The sequence below is a fragment of the Sceloporus occidentalis genome, unplaced genomic scaffold (assembly GCF_023333645.1).
Source record: "Sceloporus occidentalis isolate IW3139 unplaced genomic scaffold, rSceOcc1.0.p SCAF_501, whole genome shotgun sequence".
Classification (NCBI taxonomy): Eukaryota; Metazoa; Chordata; class Lepidosauria; order Squamata; family Phrynosomatidae; genus Sceloporus; species Sceloporus occidentalis.
The window spans coordinates 151,990-168,363 of NW_028317481.1; the positions used below are offsets into that span (position 1 = coordinate 151,990).

At 45.5% G+C, this 16,374-nt stretch overlaps 1 pseudogene; it reads right to left on the reverse strand.

Annotated features, from left to right (window-relative positions):
• Positions 1-131: 131 nt before the first annotated feature.
• LOC149271507 (uncharacterized) lies at positions 132-4,161 on the reverse strand (annotated as a pseudogene).
• Between the last annotated feature and the right edge of the window lie 12,213 nt (positions 4,162-16,374).

Sequence of the window (16,374 nt, forward strand, 5' to 3'; positions counted from 1 at the left end):
GGAACACGGACAGGGGGCAAAAAAAATGTAAAAAAAAAAAAAAAATGCATGCTGAGGTGGAGCTGGAAAGCGCGGCCCCGGGGCCCTGTGATATTTAACCCCGTGAAGGCACTGTTCGCATGGACACGGTGTCACTGCCGCCGCGGCTTCGCCGTCTGTTGTGTGGTCTGCAGGTTGTGGACGCGGATGTGGGCCAGCAGCGTCTCCTTCTTGTTGAAGCGCCGGTCGCACTGGCTGCACGGGAAGGGCTTCTCGCTCTCGTGGATGAGCTGGTGAGCGATGAGCTGCGTCCGCAGGAAGAAGCTCTCGCTGCACTGCGTGCACTTCAGGGGTTTGGTGTCCGTGTGCACGCCTTCGTGGGTGACGAGCAGGGACTTGTCGTTGAAGCTTTTGTCGCAGTGCCTGCACTTGTACGGTTTGACCTTCACGTGACATTCCTCGTGGGACACCAGGGCGGCGCGGTTGAGGAACCACTTCTTGCAGTGGCTGCAGCGGTGCGGCTTGTCGCCCGTGTGCGTCCGTTTGTGGGCGACGAGCAGCGTCTGGTCGTTGAAGTTTTTGTCGCACTGGTCGCACTGGAACGGCTTGCCTTCCTTGTGCGTGTTGTTGTGAGCCGCGAGCAGCGAGGGCTTGGAGAAGCTGGCCTCGCACATGGTGCAGGGGTACGCCAGCTTGCCGGTGTGTATGCGGTGGTGGGCTTCCAGGATCGCCGGGTCGTTGAAGCGCTTGTCGCAGTACAGGCATTTCAGAGGCTTCTCCCCTATCGATGGGATGCCGTGAGAGTTCGTGGTTTCGCTCGGCGTTACGGCGGGCACGTCCCGAACGGTTAAGGTGATGGCTGGAACGCCGCCGCCGACCGTCAGTAAAGGTTTGGCGACGAACGCAGTCATAGCCGGAGTCACAATCTGCGCGTTTTGCGGCGGTTCCGGTACCGGGTGCTGCCTGCGGTGCACGATGAGGGCGGACCGGTACGAGAAGGTTTCTTTTGCAGACGTCACACTGGTGGGGTTTGTCCCCGTTGTGGATGCGGCGGTGGGCTTCCAGCGCAGAGCTGTGTTTGAAGCAGCTCTCACACTCCGAGCAGAAGTACTGCCTGCGCTTCCTGAGGTTGCGGTTATGCGGCGGAGGGGAGAGGTCGCCGTGGTTCTCGTCGTGGCTGCTGTCCCCCCCGTTATGCAGGCTGTCGGCGGCGGTTTCCTGGGGTTCGGCAGCGATGCTTTCCGAGTGACTCTTCCCATTAGAGTGCAGGCTGGCGGCAGAGACTGAAAAACACACAAAAAAACGGGTTAATGAGCTGCAAGCACAGGAAGCGCGGGAATTAACCCTTTAACCCTATATTTAACAGCAGTCCCACTGATCTGAACGCCCAGCTTCTAAAAAAAGAAATCCTAATAAATCCCCAGATTCTCCTTTTCTGTGTTTGTTGAACCTGCACAAAATTATACATTTTTTTTCCTTTAAACCACAGAAACATGCAAAAAAGTAACCGCTAGTGCGTAGAAAGCTTTTGTGCAATTTTTCTACACTTTAGGTGCCCCTGTTTAATGACCAAACATGTTCGGCAACTTCCCCGGATTACAGACACCCCCGGCTCGTGTTGGTTATAGTTGTTATAGTTCGCAGGCTTTGGGGTGCAGCGGAGGCAGGAGTCAAACTTTTACATGTAGAGACGGGGAAACGGGATGAAGGGGTTGTTTTTTTTTTTATATATATCTCTTTTTTTTTTAGATTTTTTACAGTGTTATCGGAGTTATATGGACAGACTTGGCTCACATTACTGAATATTTTAATTGATTTTTTTTCTCCCACCAATTATTTCTCCCTCTCGTCTCTCACAGATACGCACCGCGCGTGATCAGCCAGTAGCGGGAGCGATCTGATATCCAGCAGGGTCTAGACAGACCATGCAGGGGAAATCCTGCCCTCCGATGACCTTCCGGGTGACATCTCCCGTAAAGTAATGCTGATCCCGCCAATGCCAGATATAACGGCTAACCGCTGCTCACATTACAGACGACCGGCCAGGAACGCCGGAGAGTCCAGGCAGACAAACGGCAGCCTGATCTCCTGTGTAGCGTCAGAGACGCTAGAAAGTGGACTGAAGGGGTTAACAACCACGAGAGGTTAAAGTGCAACAATGGTGCAAATTAGGGGCGGATGCCACCAAGAAGGTGACAGATACCACAGATGGGGGATTTAAGCCGGACCCTCGCAGGTTAGGGGCTCTCTTACCTCGGCCAGCTAAAGGAATGAGAGCAGAGGAGCGGGAACCTGATCCAATCAACTGCCTGCTGGAGTCCTGCAGCAACGACAAGATGACGGGCACCTCGTAACCTGCGCGTGGGAAGCAGAACGAGGGGTTAAAGACGAATCTCTGTTACACGGATGCCCCCTGCGCGTTATGGCACAGAACCCCTGCCGCTGAGGAACAGAACAACGTTCAGGGCATATAATAGAAATGAGAAACTGCATCACTTCGAGAGAGCGAAACACAGTGTGGGAAACCCGGTAAAAAGTAGCAATTATAATAACGAGCGAACGAAACAACGTATCCACCGACCCCTAACACTAAACGCCCCCCCCATCTGTTATAGGGTATACAGCGTATATAATGTACTCCTTTCATTGGTGGAACTTCCCTGCGTACGGCCACCGGTTACACAATATGTATCGGGACGGCTGACCGTTACCCCCACAGGGGCTTTGATGACATCACATTCTAAATACACAGACATTAAACGCCCCCCCCCCCTGCAGATATAACGGCTTCTGCTCTTTCCATGATTTCCATGAGATTTTGGGGCGTTTCTGTGGGATCATCTGCGCTGATGATGGACGAGACGCCCGGCTCTCAATCTCCATTCCATGTCATCCCGTTGGGGTTCGCTGGGGTTGCGGCTCTGTGGGGCCGGCCAAGTTCTTCCTCCCCAAACTCCTCCAGCCGCGCGTTTATGGAGCTGGCTGTGTGCGCCGGGCGCCGTCACGCTGGGGCGGAAAAGGGTTTCCCCCAAACTGCCCCCACAAAGCCGAGCATCGTCCAAAATGTCTTGGGAGGTCCCCTTCAGCTCACCGTACAGAACCCGACCCCAGCGACCCCCAACGGGATGACCCGGAACGGAGGAGAGCGCGAAATTCTACACAGAAGACGTGTACACAGGAGCGCGGGGTGCTGGCGGGCAGGTTCCGAGCGGATAACATGTTACACGCGTGTATTAGACGGAGAAAGGACTTGCCCAGGAAGATGAAGTGCTCGTAGTTCTCCTTCATCACTTCCATGTAGAGCGCCCTCTGTTGGTCACTTAATATACTCCACTCCTCCTCTGTGAACAGCACGGCGACATCATTAAACTTCATCGGCCCCTGAAACATAAAAGAGAAGCGTCATCATCCACGGACCAGCAGCGCCGGGAAGCCGCTCATGTAACACACCGGACGGAGCCCACAGAGCCACACGATTTACCCCCTCGATCGGCTTATAGCACAGAACCCCAGAATAACAGACGGGATAACTATATGTACACAAGACACCCCCCCGCGGATCGGCCCCATCCGGCCCGTCTACTCGCCCACTTATCCCACTGTAGATACTCTCTTTTACGGGGAGGCTGTTCCACTTACCCACCACCCTCTCAGTAAATCTAAGACAACGTTTGTTGGGGCATACATCCCCCCCCCCATTGCCCGACACGTTTGGGGTTACGCTCCCTCAGTGCGCAGACCCCACTCACACTACACACATCCAGCCGAGGCCCCGTGAATAAGAAACTCGAATGTTTATGTTTGATGTGACGCACAGCACCAGGTACACAGACAGAGACCCCCGGGGCGCACAGCACCGTGCGCACAGACAGAGCCCTGTCATACGGTCAGCAGTACCTCTTAGCACAGCACTGGGAACAAAGACAGAAGCAGCGTGCAGACCCCTCTGCTACGGGAACAGCCCAGACCGTCAGCTCTGCGGCCCAGACCATATACTCTGTACATACAGAGCCTCATGCTTCGGGGACAGGCCAGACTGTGAGCTCTGCGGCCCCGGCCTTGCGTGTACATGCAGGGCCTCGTGCTCACCGGCTCTATATAACCCAGCGCTGATCCCCCGGAGGGGAGGCTGCAAGCTCTGCAGCTCAGCTTCACACCCGGACGGACCTCCGGCACACGCATGTCGCTGTACCCAGGTGCCCGGCACAGAATAGATGGAAAGCTCCGCGGGCCACGCACACACCTTGGCGAGAGCCATGCTGAACCCCGGTATCCCACTGCGGGCCTGGAGGCCCCTCCTCCCGCAGGCGCCGGTAACCTCGATCCCGACACAGGCTAAGCGAAGTCACAAAATGGCGACCAGACCGGAAGCTACGAAAGGGGCGGGGTCAGTGTACCGCCAAACACACCGCGCGGGAGAGGGCGGGGCTTGCGAATGCCGATCAGCATGCAGAGCGGCGCGTGGCCGCAAGGGGCGGTGCCGGACGCCAGCCGGGAGAATGGCTAGGTGACGTCACTGCGCACGGGGTTATTAGCCCTGACCCCTGCCCCATGACCCTCACGGAGCAGGTGAAGCGCCGCTTGCCCCGGGTTGCGAGGTTTTCAGCGGCCCTGACACTTCCTGGGGGTCCCAAACGCCCGGACAGGGGTGCCTCAGGGGCTTTAGCCGGGCTGTTTGCGACTCCATGTTTATTAACTCTTGTAATTGTCTTTATTCTCACTGGCCCTTCTTGTACGGACTCTGCTGGCGCTATATAAATGGAATCTATCCATACAGTTAATAGATGAGAGGAAGGATTTACCTCACACCGGACCATATGTAATATGAGGAATATACAGGATATAATGGGTTATAAGGATGGGATTAGTTATATGGCTGGAGAGTATATATAATATATAATATGAGGACTATACAGGATATAACGGGTTATAAGGACGGGATTAGTTATATGGGCCGGAGAGTATATAATATATAATATGAGGAATATACAGGGATATAACGGGTTATAAGGACGGGATTAGTTATACGGGTCGGAGAGTATATAATATACAATATGAGGAATATACAGTATATAACGGGTTATAAGGACGGGATGTTATACGGCCGGAGAGTATATAATATATAATATGAGGAATATACAGGGATATAACGAGTTATAAGGACGGGATTAGTTATACGGCCGGAGAGTATATAATATATAATATGAGGAATATACAGGGATATAACGGGTTATAAGGACGGGATTAGTTATACGGCCGGAGAGTATATAGTATATAATATGAGGACTATACAGGGATATAACGGATTATAAGGACGGGATTAGTTATACGGCCGGAGAGTATATAATATATAATACGAGGAATATACAGGGATATAACGGGTTATAAGGACGGGATTAGTTATACGGCCGGAGAGTATATAATATATAATACGAGGAATATACAGGGATATAACGGGTTATAAGGACGGGATTAGTTATATGGCCGGAGAGTATATAATATATAATATGAGGACTATACAGGATATAACGGGTTATAAGGACGGGATTAGTTATACGGCCAGAGAGTATATAATATGAGGAATATACAGGATATAACGGGTTAGAAGGACGGGATTAGTTATACAGCCGGAGAGTATATAATATATAATATGAGGAATATACAGGGATATAACGGATTATAAGGACGGGATTAGTTATACGGCCGGAGAGTATATAATATATAATATGAGGAATATACAGGATATAACAGGTTATAAAGACGGGATTAGTTATACGGCCGGAGAGTATATAATATATGAGTAATATACAGGATATAACGGGTTATAAGGACGGGATTAGTTATATGGCCGGAGAGTATATGATATGAGGAATATACAGGATATAACGGGTTATAAGGACGGGATTAGTAATATGGGCCAGAGAGTATATAATATGAGGAATATACAGGGATATAACGGGTTATAAGGACTGGATCAGTTATACGGCCGGAGAGTATATAATATATAATATGAGGAATATACAGGATATAATGGGTTATAAGGACGGGATTAATTATACGGCTGGAGAGTATATAATATGATGAATATACAGGGATATAACGGGTTATAAGGACGGGATTAGTTATACGGACCGGAGAGTATATAATATATAATATGAGGAATATACAGGGATATAACGGGTTATATTGATGGGATTAGTTATACGGCCGGAGAGTATATAATATATAATATGAGGAATATACAGGGATATAATGGGTTATATGGATGGGATTAGTTATATGGCCGGAGAGTATATAATATGAGGAATATACAGGGATATAATGGGTTATATGGATGTATATTCCTCATATATGAGGAATATACAGGGATATAATGGGTTATATGGATGGGATTAGTTATACGGACCGGAGAGTATATAATATATAATATGAGGAATATACAGGGATATAACGGGTTATAAGGACGGGATTAGTTATACGGCCGCAGAGTATATAATATATAATGTGAGGAATATACAGGATATAACGGGTTATAAGGACGGGATTAGTTATATGGCCGGAGAGTATATGATATATATAATATAAGGAATATACAGGATATAACGGGTTATAAAGATGGGATTAGTTATACGGCCGGAGAGTATATAATATGAGGAATATACAGGGATATAATGGGTTATATGGATGTATATTCCTCATATTATATATGAGGAATATACAGGGATATAATGGGTTATATGGATGGGATTAGTTATATGGGCCGGAGAGTATATAATATGAGGAATATACAGGATATAACGGGTTATAAGGATGGGATTAGTTATACGGCCGGAGAGTATATAATATATAATATGAGGAATATACAAGATATGATGGGTTATAAGGACGGGATTAGTTATACGGCCGGAGAGTATATAATATATAATATGAGGAATATACAGGGATATAACGGGTTATAAGGACGGGATTAGTTATATGACCGGAGAGTGTATAATATATAATACGAGGAATATACAGGGATATAACGGGTTATAAGGACGGGATTAGTTATACGGCCGGAGAGTATATAAGGAATATACAGGGGTATAACGGTTATAAGGACGGATTAGTTATATGGCCGGAGAGTATATATATAATATGAGGAATATATAGGATATAACGGGTTATAAGGACGGGATTAGTTATACGGCCGGAGAGTATATAATATATAATATGTGGAATATACAGGGATATAACAGGTTATAAGGACAGGGTTAGTTATACGGACGGAGAGTATATAATATAAGGAATATAAAGGGATATAACGGGTTATAAAGACGGGATAGTTATATGGCCGGAGAGTATATAATATATGAGGAAAATACAGGGATATAGCCGGTCGTGTCTGTATATTTTAATGTATATTTGTTATAAATTTGTTATCCACCCCATTTAAATTGTACAGCACTGCGTAATTTCTTGGTGCTTAACCTCTTCGTAACAATAGCTAATTTTATTTTTTTGTACCCTTCGTGGCACCGCCTGTTTTGTGGTATCATAATTTACTATAAAAACAACTATAAAATATGGAGACAATTGAGAGAGAAAAAGGTCCCTTTCTGACTTTTACTTGAGAAATCTTTTACTCATCTATAAAAGCTAATTAAAAAGCCTGCTCAATAGATTCTACTATTTGTCCCGAGTTTAGAAATACCCAATGTTTTTTTTTGTTTTTTAATGCAGGTTATAGGGCAATAATTACAATAAGAAAGTTATTTTCCCCCAACCTGGTCATTCTGCCCCCATGTGCTATTTCAGGTATCTTTGAAAGCCAGCCAATGCAATTTACCCCATCAATCCATATATTTTTGAAATAAGACACCCCAGGGTATTTCTATGCACTCATTCTACCTTTAGTCTTTGTCAAACTTTATGGTAATAATTTATTTATTTTCCCGTCACACAGCACCCCAATATGTGTTCAGAAATATCTCCTGAGTACAGCGATACCCCACATGCATGGGTTTGTTGGGAATTAAAGGCCATCTTTGTGAGGTGTGCATTTTTGGGGCATTTGGACATCTGGTCAGTTTGTGAGCATGTCCTTTTTTGGGACATCTTTGAAGCCGACCAATTCAATTTACCCCTCAAATCATACATTTTAGACACCCATTAGTATTCAGCATGCCAGTTTTTTAATGGTTATTAAACATTTTGTGAAGATATAACGCTAATTTCAGGACTTACTCAAAAAATAGCCTTTTTTTAACATTTTGTCGGAACTGGAAGGTTCCCCTGATGGTGACATCAGTGAAGAATTATTTGTACATGTTACTATTTTTTTAATATATATATATATATAAATTTATTTTGCTAATCACATTGTGATTAGAAAGCTGGGCTCCATTGACTTGCATGATTGAATCCAGTACCTATATTCAACCTGCAGGGGGAGCCCACATTTCTAAGAAGCGCCTGGAAAGAGCCTCTTGGAAACTTTTTTTTATTGGAAGCCGCCATCTTGCGAGAGGCAAAATGTCTTTCAGTGGCGCTTGTGACTGCTCTCCGGGGTACACAGAGATACCGGACCCTACAACCTACAGAACCAAATTCTCCTGTTTTGTTCCCATTTTTCTGCTCCCATCAGTATTTCAGTTTCTTTGCTCCTGGATCTTCTCTCAGCGAACGTTGAAGTATCAAAATTATCGACGTAAATCTTCCCTCAAGCTCTCGGCTTTTAACACACAGGAGACCTGCAGCGATAACAATAGAAACCCAGGACCTGCCAACAGATCAGACCCTAATCGCTCAACCCCCGAGCGCGGCCGTACACAGAGCGGAGCATCTCCAAGAGCTTTACAAATGAATCGTTTATTTACTAAAGTAAGAAAGTTTGTGCACACGGTTTTAAAAAGAAGCACCTTAAATATATATCCGCCGCCCGAGGTTGTGTGGAAGGACCTTTCCAGGGAGCAGAGATTTATTGGAATGTTATCTTCGAAGAAAAATGAGCTCATCGGAAGAAACCGTCACCCTATATACATACGCTAATCTTTAGGGGAAAGGTTATATGCTATAACGGGTATCATACACAATCTCCTGCGATTTCCTACCTGTCATCAGACAAGCGGTAACGAACAGCGCGTGTAACAATGTATTTCTTTTTATTGTTCCTTGAACATTCTACACCGATATCACTTGTGTGCCGAACGCTCAAGAAACAGGCAGCAGAATACTAAAAAAAAAAAAAAAAAGACATTTCCAGCCGTGGGTCACATTAATACTTTGCAGTCTCAATACTCTTCCCATTCATTGAAAGCCGGTCTATACGGTAACCACGTACACCGTGCTTCCATCGTCTCCCTGGGTGGTATACAGGATAGTTGGAGAGTCCCCGTTGGGTCTTCCTAAGGCATCATTCTCAGAAGTCTCTTTGGAAGGTCCTTCACCAACTGTTGGGTGATTTGGCTGTTTGTGGATTTTCTGGTGGGAGTTTAAGCGTTCGACGGTGCTAAATGTCACTTCACACTGATTACATTTAAAAGGTCTACCCGTGACGGCGCGAGGCGGTTCCGTGTCGGTCACCGTCCGTTGGACATTAGGTGGAGCGCTTGGCTCATCAACTTTTCTTAGGACCATACCACCAGCTTGACCAGCTGTTGTGTTAACAGAACCCGTATTCCCAGCGGTTCCTGCCCTCCCGACACTCACCCCCCCATTTAAGGTGAGGATCTGATGGTTATTGATACTTAGAGTTCCATTGTTATTGACAGTGGTGGGATTGCTTGTAAGTGTGACAGGAACACCATTTCTGATACCCAACGCATTGTTCACAGTGAAAATGGGTGTAACTGGAGTAAGTTTGCCAAAAGCCAACTTCCCACCAAGAGTGACGTTTCCCGTGACGACGTTCCCATTAACCCTGACAACTGTAGGGTTCCCAGAAGAATCCTTGTTCGCAACAGTTGGTCCAGTAAGAATAATGCCTGAATTTGGACCCATAAAGACAGGGATGGCCTGCCCCACACCTTGGTTTGCATTCATCTTGACGGGGACAGCTTTTAGGGTCGTGTTGTTGACTTTCTGGACGCTTGCGTGGCTCAAGTTCGGATTTCTGACAAGATTAGTAGTCTTCTGATTAACACCTATGGTAACGGGTTTGGCTTGGCCAGAAGGCAACGACATATTTGTTTGACCAATCAGAGTCACAGGCGCAGCTTTGGCTTGGCCGGGAGCCATAGACACGTTTGTTTGACCAATTAGTGTCACAGGAGCAAAGCTGGAGCTCCTGGTACCTGCTGCGGTGGTCCTGGGGGCCGTATTGGTTTGTACAGGTCGAGGGTTCTTGCCAATGGTCACCCTGTTAACAGGCTTCATTCCGGCAACTTGGTTTTCAGAAATTTTCATGGGTGTAGCCAGCATGATGCCGGAGCTGCTTACAGTGACGGGAAAAGTCAACATAATGCTCTGATTTCCATTCACCGAGACCGGGACGGCCGAATTCCCCAGGCCTGGATTCCCGGTCACAATGATGTTGGAAGGTTGCTGCATTTGTATGTTATTGACCAAGACAGGATTAGCTTGGGGCGCGTTCTGCGCCTGGATTTTAGTAACGGGAGTCTGGGTTGGAGGATCTACACTGGTTTTGACGTTTGCAGCAGGGGAAGCCTCGGCCGAAGAACTCTTTGACTCGTTACTAGGAGCGCTGGCTACAGATCTCGGAGGGCTGCTTTCCTTATTTTCTCCGTCATCAATGATAATTATTGGGGACGTGGAACCTCCGGTTTCCCTGGTTCTAGACTTGAATGAAGGGGGACCGAACACCCCAGCGCTCCTAATACTGCTAATGGTGATCCAAGGCCGTTTGGTTGCATTCCCATCTTTGTTTTCAGGCAGTGCGGTGTTTCTAACATCTTGGCTCCCGCTACTCAGACCCGGAGCAGGATTTGCAGGCTTCGCAGCAGGTGGGGTAAAGCGGTGGCTATTACCTGCATTAACCGGGGGCGATGTGCCATTTTCTTCTTGCCCGTCGATGATAATTATAGGGGGGCTGGCCCTTTTGGTAGGAGGACCACAGTCAGAAGCCAGCGGCGGGCCAGCACGTTTCCCTCGGCCACCATCGCTTTGGCTGGCTGTTGCTCCCGCTCGCCCGGATTCCTGGCCGGTGTTGGGGGAAGGCGACTGTTTTGCACTCTTGGTAACACTACTATTATTTTGATAAAGTGTTGTGGACGGGCTGGTGGCTCCACCTGACCTCGGCGGTAGCGGTTTGCTATTGTTGGCTGAGGACTGCCCTGCACACTGTCTTAAGAAACGCCAGATAGTTTGTTTTCCTGCAGGGTTCTGGTTCATCCCTCCCTTGTCTCGGTTCCCAATGCTGCTGCTCACCGCTGGAGGTGGCTGCCGTGCCCTCTGCTCGTTGGCTGCCCCGGGACCGGCGTTGCCGTTGAATACAGATATGGTCTCGGTGGCTGATAACGAGGCCTGGGACCTTCGCTGATTCCCGCTGTTGGGGTACACGCCGCACCTATTCCCTTGGCTCTGCACCCAGGTGTACGCGACCCCGGCATGACCTCCCGTGGAGCACGGAGAAACCGAGGCGTTCTCGGTCCGTGGCGGCAGAACGTTGGGAGACGTTGGATTGTTGGGCCTCCGGTAGCCGGCGTAGTGCGAGGACAGCTGTATCATCGCCATGTTTCCCTGGGCGTTCCCTGGAGGCGTTCCGTGTCTCACCCCAGGCCTCCCGTTAGGAAAGTGAGAGGAAGCTGCAGCGAGAGAAGGGTTCGGAGGAGACCTGTATCTGTTTCCATCCGCGCCGTAAGGAGCCGCGTTAACCGGCCTCTTCTGTTCCCACTGAAAGCTCAGCCCACACTGGTTGTTGCAAAACGCTCCGCAGCTGGGGCACGGGGGTCCCGAGTTCCTGCGATCCTGGGGGTGCATGGCCTGCGAGCTCTCGCGCATGTACTGCTCCATCATGGTACGGTTTTCTTGTTCTGGACCTGAAAGATAAAAAGGAAATATGTGAGGATATGAAGGAGTGAACTCGGCATCTGAGTAAACACTCATTGCCGAGCAGGGTCTGGCCGCTCGAGGCACCTCAATGAGTCTGCAAAACGTAAACGCTAAAGAGGGAGGTTGCAGGAGAGTGGCAGTTTCTTCTCGCTTTGCATTATGAAGGCTCAGCCCCATTGAGTTGAACGACCCTGTATGAAGTATATTTAAATATACGCTGTACGCAGGGCCAGCTCAGCCCTTCTTAGCCAGAGACGATTCTCTGTAATGACTTCAGGGAGCTGAAACTGCAGCTATCCTGCCAATTCCCACTTTAGTGAACAAACCCAATCAAACAGATCAATTAACCCCTTCAGGACCGGGAAAAGGACCGCCAAAGGACCGGAGCCGTTTTTGTGTTTTTGCCATGTCTTTCTTCAACTGTAATTTCTCTCTTATCAATTGGTGCACCCACACAAATCATATATTGTTTTTTTCAGCACAAGTAGGGCTTTCATTTGAAACCATATTAAGCTGGGTAGTACATTGTTTTGTTAGAAATAAACTGGAAAAAGTGGGGAAAAAATGAAAAAAAAACGAATTTTTTTACAGTTTTGTATACATACAAATTGTACACACATTAAACCAATGGGAAAAAATTATCCCAAATATATTCATTAAGTTGTCCTGATTTGGAAACCACCCAACATGGCCAGGATTTTTATCTATTTTGACCAGTATAGGGCAAATATTGCAAGGCATGCATCACGTTTTTGAAATGTAATTTTTTTCAAATTTGGCATTGTCAGATATTTTATGATAGAAAACATGTATTCTATATATTCTGTATTTTACATGAGCATAAAATGGAGTCAGAGCCATTTTATTTTACTTAATCATATAATGATTATTTCTTTCTATCTTTGTTCCCTCTATAATTGAGAACAAAGGAGTATTCATGTATATAGATGCTTCAGTATATATGATCCAATTAACGTTATCTCCCATGAGAAAGTTAAGGAGTAGACACTACATATCCTTAGGAATGTAAATTGGAATGGGGGATACGTCGTAAGACCCCCAAAACCTAATAGACTACAGAGACCTCATTTACTATCTAGGAGGTAACATCTAACGATAAGGTGACCAAGGATAAATTCCTAACACATATGTAACGGTCTTAAGTTATTTCTTAGACCAGAGCGTCTCTCGCAGGTAAATTAAGAAATTACAACGGTGTAAATATGAGTAGAAGTCCTAATTATAATGGGTAAAACCACCGTTATGATTGGAGAATTCCAATCAAGAGGTGGAGGCTATGATAATGAGCCCGGTCTTTAAAAGCTTAGGTTTTTAATAATTAAGGGTCTGACCTTAAAAAAAGAAACGGACCTGAAACAGACAGACCCTGACGGACTCATTTAAATTTACCCCAGAGAATTGGAATCTCAAGATCCTGGCACCATAATCTTACTCTTAGAATTACTTTGAGTCCCAACCTATATAACTTTTAGTAAGTTATATTTCTTTCCACTTAATTTCTTGCCACTGAACCTGGATTAACTTCTACAAGGACCAGTAGGACAACAGCAACAAGTGGTGGTAAATATAATTGTTTTATTATGCTGAATAGAGATACATTTGGTCTTCTTCATATAGAATTCCCTGTTTCTGGGAAATAAATAATATATTGCATTATTGTATATGACGGCTTGTGAGACTGCAGCTTATAACCCGTGATAGTGACAATAATGAAAAAGGTATTTTTACCTGTAGATGAAGTTTGGCATTATTTGCATCTATTAGGAATTTCACTAAATACTCTTAGACATTATTAAATTATTTTAATCTGTCATATTTAGTAGAACTAATATATAATAGAGTTAGTGATCTTTTTATTACCGCCCTGATTATCATTGTTGGTTTGCTGAGTGGAATGGAAATTAATTGTGTGTTAGACTCATAAAGTAGTAATTCATATTGATAATATCGATAATATATTGTAATTGGAACTGATTCAATTTGACATGTTTTAAGAATTTTGTGTTTTATATCATGCACTGTGTGACTCCTATAGATATTTTATAAATTGTGTTTACAATAAATAATATTTTTGATTGATTATTATTGTGATATATATATCTAATTTGAATTTATAATTTTCGGCGATCTGAAAGGATTTAGGATCGGAGATAAAATATAGGGTATCTCCTTAATTAACATTGTGGATGTGGTTCTACAATGTTTGGTAGCGTCGTTATTTTGCGTGTGCGATAAAATATTGGTTTTACCTATTTTGTCTCATTAATATCCCTAACAGCATGGTAGTCTAATAACTGCAATCGTTGTCACAGATACTGATTATCCCCCCAAAATTATATGTTTATGAACAGTAGATAAGTCAAGGTGTACAACTAGGGTCATTTTGACACTTTTCAAACAGGGATTTTATCGCCAATTGCTGCCAAATTTTGAGGTATTTTTATATTTTTGGGTTTTTTTTTGCATATGTTGCAATGTTGCTTTAGATTTTAATATTATATTTTGTATAGAATATGTGCAACTGCAGAAGAAAACACCAAATTGTGTTCACCAACATCCCCCGGTTCCAACAAGGCTTCACATGCATGGTTCATGCATTTTTTGAGGAAGCTATGAGGGCAAAACTGGAACATGCGCATTTTACTTTTCAAATTTTGAATTTTCAGAAATTGTTTTCCTGGGCCATATCCCATTTGGGACATTTTGGAAGCCCCCCCACTGTAAATTACCCCAATAAAAGTATATATTTATGAACAGTAGACGAGTCAAGGTGTTCAACTAGGGTAGTTTTGACAGTTTTCAGCCAGCCATTTCTTCACTGATGTCTGCCAAACTTCACAGGGAAATTATTTTACTGCGTTTTTAACGCATAAATTTCAATGTTGCAATTTATTTCTTGCACACCATAAGTGTAACACTGGAAGAAAGCACCACATTTTGTTCACCAACATCCCATGATTCCAACAAGACCTCACATGCATGGTTCATGCATTTTTTGAGGAAGCTATGAGGGCAAAACTGGAACATGTGCATTTACATTTTTTTTTAAATATTTTTTTTTTTTTATCAGATTACTTGTGACAGGTTTAGGCCGCTGACATCAATCAGGAGACCGATCAATAATCAGCGACTTAAAATGTCACCGACAAGTGATCAGGTAATAATTATGATTTTTTCATTTATTAATAATTTGTGTTTTTTCCATAATTACCCTAGGATGACCCCTCTCTCTTTGTAGAGCAGGGTCAGCCGTGTGCTGCCATAATGATCCCGATCACTCCTATTGGCCAGGAGCGATCTGATCAGCCCAGCCCAGCCCAGCATTTGACCTGGAAGCACCATGGACTTTCAGGTCAGTGCTGTTTTTTTTATTTTTTTTTTATTATTTTATTATTTTTTATTATTATTTTTTACATTTTTTTTTTACTCTTTCAATGCTGATGCTCCATTGAAGCACAGCATTGACTGATATTTAGTCCCACAAGCGTGTGGGGACTAATATTAACCCCTGCAATGCTGCGACGGGGGTCATACACAATCGCAGCATTGAAGGGGTTAATTGAGGAAGAGGGGTTAACTGAGGAAGGGTGGGGGGGTGGGGGGGGGGGCTGGTCTCCACACTCACGTGGAGACCAAAGAACCCTGTCTCCCTGTCCCTGAAGCTGCCTCTGGCAGCTGGGACACAATCTCCAATAGACTGGAGATTGTAGGGGAGGAGTGTCTCTACAGGACTGATCAAAGGACTTCTGGGGGCTCGTTTTTTGCTGTTGCTGGTCTGCCTGGGCTTCCAGGCAGACCACCAGCAGCAGAGCCCCCTACAAAACGTGAATTAACCCCTTCAATGCCGTGATCGCGGCATTGAAGGGGTTAACGCTGCACTGACGCTCTCATGGAGCGATCAGGCAGCAGGGGGTGTTGGGTCATTCAACACCCCCCCTTCCCTGAAGCTGCCTGCGGCAGCTGAAACCCGATTGCAGATTTTTCTGCAATCGCGGTTTCTGCCTAGAGAATCACTCCGTGGGAGGGATCTCAGACTCGGGGGCGGGCTCTGAGCGGCTCTGCTGGTCGTCCCAGACTCCTGGGCAGGACAGCAGCAGGCGATGTGGGGGCGGTTTTTGGAGGAGACGTACCTGGTATGTCCCGGTCTAACCGGTGACTGTTAACCAGGAAGTACCAGGTACGTCCCCGGTCCTGAAGGGGTTAATCACCCGACCATTTTTATTCTGCAAGATGAACACCAAACATAAGACGTCTGCGCAGGAAGAACCAATTAATGAATATATATTTATATATATATATATATATATATATATATATATCTTTATACTTATAACAGAAGGACAACAGAGAATTTATATTTCAAAGGAGGAGAAGAGGCTGAAA